This window comes from Passer montanus, unplaced genomic scaffold (assembly GCF_014805655.1).
Source record: "Passer montanus isolate IOZ18808 unplaced genomic scaffold, ASM1480565v1 scaffold66, whole genome shotgun sequence".
In the NCBI taxonomy this organism is placed as follows: domain Eukaryota; kingdom Metazoa; phylum Chordata; class Aves; order Passeriformes; family Passeridae; genus Passer; species Passer montanus.
Genome location: NW_024371704.1, coordinates 1417174 through 1427015, shown reverse-complemented (window position 1 = coordinate 1427015; position 9842 = coordinate 1417174). Strand labels below are relative to the sequence as shown.

Below are 9842 nucleotides of genomic sequence, written 5' to 3'. Positions count from 1 at the left end.
AGATGCTCCTGTGTCGCTGCCACCAAAAAGCCACACTTGGAGTCTTCACATGACAGGGAAAGAATGGTTTCATTATGAGAAAACCAGTACATGCAGCAACAAGTGACTGGGCACACGCTCAGCTGTTAGCAGCTCTGCTGATGCCACTGGAAATGACTGTGGGATTTTTTAAGGACACATCAAATTGATTTGTTGTTTGATTTTTGTTAAAACCCAACGCCTTGATCTCCATCTGTGTTTTGAGTGTCCCTGCTGGAGGAGCAGAGGGAAGAAGAAACGCGAGCGGAGAACAGGATTTTCCTTGCCTCATTCCCACCGAGTGTATTTGTTTAAACAAGATGGGTGGAACCAAAGCCATGCATGGGTGAAACTAAAAGGAGTCAGTCTCTGTGCCTGAACACTTCACACCAGCACATTTACTCAAGTGTGTTTTTCTGCAATGCAAAAGCCAGTGGAGTCCTTGTGGCTCACCCAAGGCAGGACCTTCTTCCCTCCAAAAATTTTTCCTTACCACCCAGGCTTCTAAATTTACTCTTTTTTTTTTTTTTTTTCCCAGCTGCTGGTTTATTCTCCCTGTCTCTAGTATTCCAGGCAGGGGGTTTACCTTCCTCACAGCACCTTTTAAAACTGGTGGGATGGTCTGGGGATCCCAGTCTGTGGCAGCACTCACAGGTAACACCCCTGCCCCAGCCCCATTTCCCAGCCCTCCCTTAACATCTCCCCACAAAGAGGACAAACAGGTCTGTTGCTCACCTCTTATTCCACCACTTTCACAAGTTCCATCTGATAGATGGGTTGGGTGGGTAGAAACCTCCACGCATTATTAGTGTGCTTATTTTCAGCAGTAAAGTAATTCTGCAGGAATTCGGCCACGTGCAAAACGTCCTTTCCATTCCTTTGCTGTCTGGGAGCAGATCTCTGGACCACATCAGGCACCTCCTTCACCCTTCCTGGACTGAGGGCTGGAAAACATGCTCAGCATCAGATGTTATTTACAATAAAAGAGCAGCTCAGATGTTATTTACAATAAAAGGAGACCTGCCTGGTGCTGCTGGATTTGGTTAGACAGGAGTTAACCAGGAATTTTGAGGTCACTTAGTCCAAGCCAAGCCCACAGATAACCAAACCAAGGCAGACACAGCTTTAGTTAGACTGGAGAAACTCCCCTGGAATAGTTTTCTAGTAAATGGGTGAGACATGGCCATCAGGAGTCTGACAGCACTGCTCCAACACTACTCAGAAATACTCCAGCACTTGCATGACCCTCCACAACATATCTTACCCCAGCACTGAGGAGCCCTGCACCCAGAGCTTTACAGGGATCTGTGATGAGACACCATAAAAACCAGGACTGGTGCGGATGGAGAGTTTGGAAACATGTCCTTGGTGAGTAAACACTCTTTTCCTTAAAACAAAACCTACAGCAAAACAACAATAAAACAATTTATTCACACTCTTGGGAAAATGCTAATTAAAGTTTACTTTAAAATACTAGCAGACACGAGTGTGGGCTGTAACAGGAACATACTGTGAAGTGACAGGTCTGCAATAATCCCATCCCTCAGCCAAGTCTAATTCATTCCGATCACGCGAAGGTCCGAAATCCAGGGAGGCTCTTGGAGCCCAAGCATGTGCACTTGTGGGAGGTGCAAGAAGTGTCTCTGCAGCGAGAACAGGTGTGAGAGCAGGGGTTAATGGAGGGGGGTGCCAGGAGCCCAGCTCTGCAGCAAGCACAAGGAAAGCTCCCCCTGCTCCGCCACGGCAGCTCCGCAGAGCTCTCCCTCACGTTCCTTCCAAGATTTGCTTTGCTCTGGAGCAGCCTGGCCATGGAGAACTGGGAAGAGCCATGGGAAAGGCTTTTGCAGAACTCTCAATCATGCTCCTTCCAAGCTTTGCTTTGGTCTGGAGCAGCCTGGCCATGGAGAACTGGGAAGAGCCATGGGAAAGGCTTTGCAGAGCCCTCCCTCACGCTCCTTCCAAGCTTTGCTTTGGTCTGGAGCAGCCTGGCCATGGAGAACTGGGAAGAGCCATGGGAAAGGCTAAACATGGCTTGGTGCTAGAAGATGAGGTGCCATGATTGCTTTGCCTCTGAGAAGATGGGCACTGACCTTGGACAGAATGCAACAACTCTTTGCCTCTAAGAGCTGACAAACCCCTTGTTCCTCAGGGAGTCCAACACTGCCTTGAAACTCATGAACCAGGCAGGAAAGGTTACTTTCCATTATCCTGCTTCAGCAAGGTTTACACTCATGCCAAGTGACACTGCAACCACCTGAATGAACCCAAGCTTTCCAAATGGGAGCAGAACTCTTCCATGCCCCATAAATTATCTGGAGCCAGGTCTTGGGTGAAACACCAGGCACTGGCAGAGCAGGAAAAAACCCTGTGAGGGCAATACTGAAATGAAAATTAGTTTGTTCTAGTGATGCCCAGCTCCCCTCTTGTAACACCATGGCATTTGTGCCCAGACAGGCAAAGGCTGTTGAGGAAAAGGCTGAGGGACATAATTTCTATGACTCCACACCATGTGTTTCTCTGTTCCTTTAAACTCCTATAATGTATTCCAGTTTGAGCAAGGGAAGCTGTAGAATGGGATGCATATGATTTTTTTATTTTATGAGGCTATTTCCTAATTTATATAGGTCTACTGCTAAAGGACTCAGCGTTGCCTTCATTTCAAGGTCTTTCAGTAAAATAGGACAGGAATGCTGCAGCACACACAGGTCACTGTTCCTTGAGCAGAATGGTGGCAAAACCACATTTGCCAGCTCCAGGAATGGCTCGAGGATCACATCATGAGTGCCCCAGCACTGCCCTAGCCCTGTCCCCCCTCACTGGGGGTGGCAATGAGGAGAGGCATGCTGGGTGTGACAGGAAATCACTGCACCCCTTTCCTGCAGCCAGAGTTGTTTGTCCCATTTCACTGGGATCCCACCTGCACCCACCACAGCACTTTTCTCCTGGAAATTTTTCTTCCACTTTAATTAGATGGGACCAGTAAACCATAAGTCAAATGGGTGATTCCACTTTTAATTGCATTTTCCAAAAGGTTATAAATAGTTCCATTAAAGCCCACACGAACCCCCAGGCGCTTGCCTGTCAGTCCTGGTGTCACCTCACCTCTTGCAAGTCGTCCTGCTTAGTGCCACAGCAGATTTGGGAGCCCAGATTTCTCCTCCTAAATTTCAGATTTAGCCTTCTGCCCCCCTGATCCTGTCAGATCTGACTCACAGCCCTGTGTGGCTGTGGGCATGGGGCACTCTGCATTTCAGATGTGGTGGGTCCTGCTTTTACTCACTGGCCATTTTACTGGGCACCAAAAGGAAAATGGGAAACATCCCCTTGAGTTATCATAGGATTGAAGTGGAAATGATGAGTCTCTCAAGTGCTTGGGAAAATTGTACCCTCTATCCAGGCTTAGCACTGGTGACACCACCAGAGTGCTGCCTGCCTGTCATCCCCTCCACCACTGCACAGAACCACAACTGCAGATGATGTTTTTGGGAAACTACCACCATAGACACTGAGGGGAGAACTCAGCTCACCCCTCCTTCCTCGTGCAGCACAAAGGCTTTGATTTCCCTGCACATGGAGCTGAGGTCCCACTTCAGCCTCCTGCCCCATCCATCTGAGCTCTGGACACAGCAGGGACAGATCTGTGCTCTGTGGTACAGCACAGAACTGGGGTGAGCTAGCTGGCCCCCCTCACCTGGCACTGAGCTCCTGTCCATGCCACACACACACATGTCAGAAGTGCTCTGAGATACTTCCCTGATGGAGTTTCCTGCCTGTGAAATCCCCAGAGCTCTCTGAGAGATGAATAAATATAAACCCTAAAAACTAACCCAACAGATGGGAAGCAATATAATGAAGGAGGATTATTTCTTACAAAACCTCCAGCTTCCTCCTTGGCCCTCAGAAGAGTTGAGAAACAAGGTCAGTGTAAATACTTCTGCATCCCAAAGCTGTTTAATAAAAACATCCCTAAGTTTACAGACTGATGCTTAGATGTGACATCTTCCTAATTGGAGAGCAGGAACTTCAGGGTAGCTACTTCAGTCTGATCAGAGCTTCTGGCCAGAAATCTGGGCCAGATCCACTGTTGCATTCACTGGAATTTGACTCTTTCCATATTAAGGGTCTCCTCTTAGTGCTGAAGTGTTGCATTTGAAAATAAGCAAACACCAAGTGTGAACTGCAATTCTCCTTACAAGTGTGGTTAGATATCAAAGAAACACTCCAGCACAAACCTTGTGGCCATTGGGTAGCATGGAGTGCCAGCACCAAAAGCCAAAGGAGCCTGATCCACCTCTGCCATGAGACACTCAGGGATGAGCAGGGTGACCACTCAGCCCAGAGCACTGCCAGAGCACATGGCCTGGCTGCCCTGATCCTGCACAAAAGAAGCAGCATTTGCACCACGATCCCTCAGCAATGTGAGCCAGACTGAGAAAGCTTGAGAAAAACCCAGCCTTTAAGTTTAACAAACAGATGTAGTGTCTAGAAGCTGAAGAAGAAAGTCTGCATCCTATAAGCAGATAGTGGAGAGAGATGCCATCAGCATCCATGGATGCTTCCCACTAAAATACCTTTAAATAGCAGCTTCTATTCAGTATCCTGCAGAAGACAACAGAGCTAAAATATCTTAATAGAAGGGGATTTTGTTTTGGTCCAAACATCTTAATTTCAGATTTAGCATGTGGCAAGCTGTGTGTCAGATACCGCCCAGACAAAACCTGTCTTCATTTAGAGTTGACACAACACTTCTAACCTCAGGAAAAACAAAATCTCCTCACTTAGTGCCAGTCTGCATCTTCAGGACCAACGACAAGCACCTGAAAAGGTGTGCAGACCCTCCTGCTGGGGCCTCAGGAGAGGATGTTGTGTTTTTAAGAGTTTTGATGGGTGAAAAGCTGGGCAGCCTGCTTGTCCCTTCCCACAGGAGTTTTACTGACGTGCCATAAAATAATGACTGTGACTACTCCATCTTCCCCAGCTGCTTCTGGGCTGCCAGAGAGCAAGGAGCTGCTCCCAGCCTCGGGAGAGACAGCTTGCAGATACCCAGTGCTTGTGTTTTCAGACCTACTCTGCAGCCCTGTGGCTCTTGCTGTGCACTCAGAACAGCAGTTTTGGGACTCATTTATCAGCTCTCCCCTCTTCCCTGTCAGCCAGCACACTGCAGTGTCCCAGGGACACTTCAGATTTGTCAGGCAGCCCAATCTGACCCACAGGGCCATGAGTTCAGTGTCCTTGTGCCCACCTCAGTGCCACCCCAAGCACCTGAATTGGGATAAATCCACCACAGGAGAGGAGGGGAGGGAAAAAAGAGAGACCAAACCTGAGACCTCTTGGAAAGGTGTGGAGGAAGAAAAAGTAAGGGGCTGCAAAGTGCCAGACCCCACGTGCCTAGTGCAGGGCAGGTGAGTGCAGCACAAGGATTTTTGGAGGGGAAAGGAGCTGGGGACTGATGAATTTTGCTGTGGAGGAGGGAAAAAAATCCCCACCTCCCACCCCTTCACACACTCTACCCGTGCCATAAAGCTACAGAACCTGCTGGCCAAGGCAGGAAAGTCTGGAAAGGGATTCATCCCCAAAGTCACACATCCTGCTCCCCTCCCTCTTTGCCCTGAGACAGAGCTGTCAGCAGCTGTTGGACAAACACACTGCTCTCCTCCTCAGCAACAAAAACCAGCCACCCTCACTCTGCACTGCCTTGAAACATCCCCCCAAAGCTGACACAAAGAGCAGCAATGAGCTGGAGCTGGGCAGCACCCGAGGCCCCAGCCTCCCACGCAGCTGGGGCTTCTCTCCCAGCTCCCTCCTCCCCTCCAGCACATCCCTGGGCACCAGGGCACATGTGGCCCTGAGCATGGCCTCCCCTTTCTGCCCTCCTGCAACTTTTAATCCTTTCCCCCTGTGCAGTTTTAGTGCACCCAAGTTGTTTATGGCCACTCACAGCTACCCAGAGTTTATGATTAAATAGCTTGTGGCTCTAAGGACAGGTAGTGCACACGCCTTCAGGCACTTCTAGCAATGAGGGGACAGGATTTATTTCAAGGCAAGGCAATCTCCAGTTTCCTTAAGCAATGTTATTGCATTCCAGGGTGGAATTTTTGAGTCTTAGTGAAGAAACACGTGGAGAAATGCCTTTGGGTATGAAAGTAATGAGTTACACACCTGCATGGATTTCTGAAAGACAAACATCACCACTCCAGGCTTTTAGAGGCTGTGGTCTTCAGCTCAAGAGCAGATTCCTCAGGTGAGGGAAAAAGCCCTCCTCCTCTCCTTCAAAATCATGGACTGCTTGTTCAGAGTTTCAATATAAGCCTTCAGATAAAGGTGGTGTCCTGGAATTTCAAAGGACAGAGCAAAAGCTGACAAAGTACATGAACTGAACTTATGCAAACTGTGGCATCTTTACCTTCAAAGAATGATCTGTATCCTCCTTCAAATTTCATACCCATTAGTTACATGTATTACTAGCTTGAAACATACAACATTGCTCAAAATCCAATTATTTTACATGTTAGAAGAAAACTTTGCACGCAACCCAAGTTATCCATGAAAACTCATAGCAAAACTAATTTCCTAGCAGGTTTAAACAGCATGAGAGGGAAAAAGAGGCAAAAAAATCGACATTTTGTTTAATCTGTGGGTAAATATTCTTAGCCTGCTTTTAACCATTTGCTTCCAAGTTTTGTAAAAGGACTAGGAAAGTGCCCAAATGCCTGAAGTTTGTATTTTCTCAGTGAGAAGGTCATATTTTTCTATCTTGTTTTATACACCACCTTATCTATTTGGTCACCCAAACAGATGTGTGTTCTTTACCTCTCCCAGAAGAAGAGGACAAGCTCTGAGAAGCTGAAGCTGCAGTGGCACGTGAGCATGTGAAACAAAACTCTACAACTGCCCAGCCCACACATCACCCCCCTCACAAACATTGCAAAAATATTCCTTTCCAGTGTCACAAAACCTCCAAAATTCTGGTTCTGGCTTTATTTCAGACCAGAATCCTAACAGTAGTGTAATATTTCACATTTTCTAGCATGATTTTCCAGCTAATTCCCCCAGCTCAGGTATTTCCTTGCTGAGGTTTGGTGAAGGCTTACCTGGCCTCCCACTGTCCTTTTCAGGGAGAAGGGAAGGAAAGGATTGGTCTGCTAATTCCAGTTGCCATAGCCAGGAGCAGGAGACAATATTTCTTCAGCAACTTCCAATGGCAAACCTTTTCCCTGGATATTGTCTCTGAATATTGCTGCTGTCATTCTGTGAAACTCGGAGGTCCAACCCTCTGGATGTGCTGAGCACCCAGCATTCCCTCTTGGAGGAGCACAGGAAGGCAGAGGAGAGAGTTCTCTTCCCAGGGCTCTGCAGATCATATCCTAGAGAGGAAGCACAGTTAAATGCTGACAGGAACAAAAGCTGCTCTCGGAAGGACGTTCCGTCCTCAATTCCATCAGAAAGGACTGAGCAAGCAGGGTTTGACAGAGCAAGAGGAAAATCAGGATCATCCAAGTCAGACAGAACTGTTGGCAGCTATTTTCTTCCTACTTTTGATGGCTCTCAGCTATTGTCATACCTGGAACCAAGTCAAAAGCATGCTTATCCTGCTGTGCAAAGCTGTTTCTCTCAGCCCCTATAATAAATCAGGGGCATTAGCAAACTTCTTAGGCAGGTTGCAAAAAAGCACCATCCCGTATTTAAAACGCACCAACTTCCAGCTGAGGTCAGTTGTGTTTCCTTTTAATTTTGATTGCTTAATTTTGAGGCAGCTGAGCCCACCCCTCTTCCAAGAATGCTCAGTGAGTTCCCTGCTCACCTGCTGACCCCAGCAGGATGGAGACAGCTCCCTGAGCACAGGCCCTCAGTGGCTCTGGAATGTCACAGCATCTGCTTCACAGGGAACTGGCCTCACCTGGGATTGTCTCTGCACAGCAGAGACTTCACAGCCATGCCACAGTGCTCCTCACCTTAACATCAGAGGGAAATTTAAACAGGAGCAGTGTGCAAAAGAGGCTGCAAATTTTCTTCCCTGCTGACAGTGTCTCCATGAGGTGCTAGGCTTCATTTTTACAGATGTTTGAAACAATATTTCAAATCAATTTTCAGCCAAAACAGCTGTTTACACAGGCCTATACCTCCCTACAAGTCATGCACTCTGGAAGTAAAACGGTTCATCAGATCTTCCAGTCAAGTTTAGAAGGTTTGAGCAAACCCTTTGAGGGAAGTAGGAGAGTTGTGCATAATTTAAAAAAGCCATAGAAACAAACAAAAAAAACCCCTGAATTTGTAAATTCTACAATGGAGGAAAATCTGATGATCTAACGCCAGCTACGAGCAGTCAAGAAAATGTTGAGCAATTCTGAAAAGTGGTGAGGGATAGACCTTGGACTGCTGCTGCAAGAGGGTGGTGAACACTTCCCCTCGGGATGGTGGCAACCATGCTGTGCTGCTGCTCAGACCTGAGTAATTTAAGTGAGTAGAGAAATCTACCGCTCAAAGAAAATTAGACAAAATGGCTGAGGAGAGTCTTGACCTTTTTATGTCCGTTTTTCTGTGAAATTTGCAAATTTTATTGGAGGCCACTTCCTGCCTTCACAGAACGCTACTTTTCTTCATTAATACCCCAATAAGTCTGTGGAACCATGTCAGAGCCAGAGCTGCTAAAGACCTGCTTTTAACCATTTCCTTTCAGATAAATGTCACGACCAGCTCAAACCCAGTTATCGGAAATCAGCTGAAATCTTTTGCCATCTCCTCGAGGGCTTTTTCCCCCCCATGAGGAGCAGCACCATGAACAGTCACGTAACCAAGTGCTGACAGGAGGAGATGAGGTCTTTGAATAGATTGGCTGTGTCATTCCAAGTCCTAGCTCCATAGCACTAACTTTAATTGCCAGATAATTTCCACCTGCTCCTCTAAAATTTTGTATGAATATACAGGAGATTTCCGCCCTGAAGTAGCTTTCAACACCATATGGGAGACTAAGTTATTCCCATTTCAAAGATGGGTTTGTGAGACCAAGAAAAACAGCTTGTTGACACTTGAAAATTGACTAGAGGAACTTTTCTGGATGCTCTTAAGCCAGAATAAGAAAATGTATTAAGTCAAGTTAAAATAAATCAGCTTCCATTCCAGAACGAGTGCTATTATATTTTATTCAGTGCATCAGTTTTTATGGTTCTGTTTTAAACCTGTGAGAGCCCAAAGGCTCTCGCAGGCCATGGCTGCACTTTAAGTGACTTTACTAGGTCAGGCTCTTGAAAAGAGGCTGAAGGGCTGCAGCCTTGAGACTCACTGGAGCTGCCAAAAGGCTGATCCCCACAGCACAAACCTGTGGGGTGGATGGAGTATTCCCTGGGCTGTGGGCAGGGAGGAAGAGCTGCACATCTCAAGACAAGATAATTTTAAGCACCACACTGAGGGGCAGTGGCCCCAGCTCAACAAAAGGACCAGGAAAGCATCACTGAATGAAGAGCATGGAGGTGTCTCATCTTACCTCCCCATAAGTCTGCATTCACTCCTCAGTGCAGCACTTTGGTCTTTCAAATCAAGAACTTGGGAAGAATTTCTGCTTTGAAAAATTAAAAAAAAAAAAGGAGAAGGAGAAAGTAAAACCAAAATATTTCATTCATTATCTCATTGGTTAAGGTATTTTTACCTAACATGGGAACTAATTTCAGCCTCTTTCTAAAGATGAGGTGAACCTTTTCTGCAGAGTGAAATTGTCACTTGAGACTATCTCACCCAGGAGAAAAGGCTGCTTTTCCTGTGGAGCCACCATCCCTTGGTGACACTCGGTTATCTAACATGGAACATGAGCATTCATCATCCAGACCAAT

General features: G+C 46.9%; 1 long non-coding RNA gene across 1 annotated transcript; it reads right to left on the bottom strand.

The window, feature by feature from the left end:
• Positions 1-751: 751 nt before the first annotated feature.
• On the bottom strand, positions 752-7697 carry LOC120511548. The gene is made up of 5 exons (XR_005629756.1): positions 7580-7697; positions 7110-7382; positions 6178-6347; positions 1283-1418; positions 752-962 (listed from the first exon to the last, which is right to left on the bottom strand). It is a non-coding gene; the product is annotated as an uncharacterized LOC120511548 (long non-coding RNA).
• Positions 7698-9842: the final 2145 nt, after the last annotated feature.